Below are 789 nucleotides of genomic sequence, written 5' to 3'. Positions count from 1 at the left end.
TTCTAATTCACTTCCTCTAGATATTCTTACTCCAAAAATTCATTAGCATCATCAAGATGGCCAATTCATTGGTGCTACACTCAACCCACTCATGTCCTACCCTCCCTACCTAATGAAGAGTTCAAGGCCTGTTATTTTAACCATTCCTTTATAACCACTCTTCATTCATTAGTCCTTCCTTCTTTCTGTAGCACCCGCCAGGCTAAGTCCCCACCTGATTAAACCATGCTATCATTCACCCTGGGCTTGCAATCCCCACAGCTGACTATTTCTGGATTTGAAAAGCATATACTATATGACCACAAATCTCAAATAGGCATGAAAGCAGACAATCTACACTTTTCCACTTTTCAAAGCGGTCATTTTTTTTCTCTCTCCTCAAATTCCATGCACTGTGCTCTTTTACCCTTGACTTTGTCTTATATTTTATGGGGGAAAAATAGAAGCAGATAATAAACAAAGAATTCCCTTTTTTCCCCATATCAAACCCACGACATGTCTGCACTGCAGGTACTGTTTCCCTCATGTTAGTCTGGATAAAGGGTTTCCAGTCCTGCCAAAAATGATAGCTCTGCTATTGCCCTGGGTCTCAACTTTCTTGCCTTCTAGAATCTGCTCCTGTTATTATTCCTCTTTCTTCTGCATTATGAATCTTGCTTTCTGTTTTGATTTTAATCTGCATACAGGATGCTCTAATATATCTATCTTAAAAGAAATAACAGAAGAACTCAATCCCATATTTCTTCCAAGTCCTGCTGCCTCCCCATGCTCCCCTGCATAGCAAACTTT

This window comes from Saccopteryx leptura, chromosome 1, assembly GCF_036850995.1.
Source record: "Saccopteryx leptura isolate mSacLep1 chromosome 1, mSacLep1_pri_phased_curated, whole genome shotgun sequence".
NCBI lineage: Eukaryota > Metazoa > Chordata > Mammalia > Chiroptera > Emballonuridae > Saccopteryx > Saccopteryx leptura.
Note: the sequence above shows the minus strand (reverse complement) of the source record.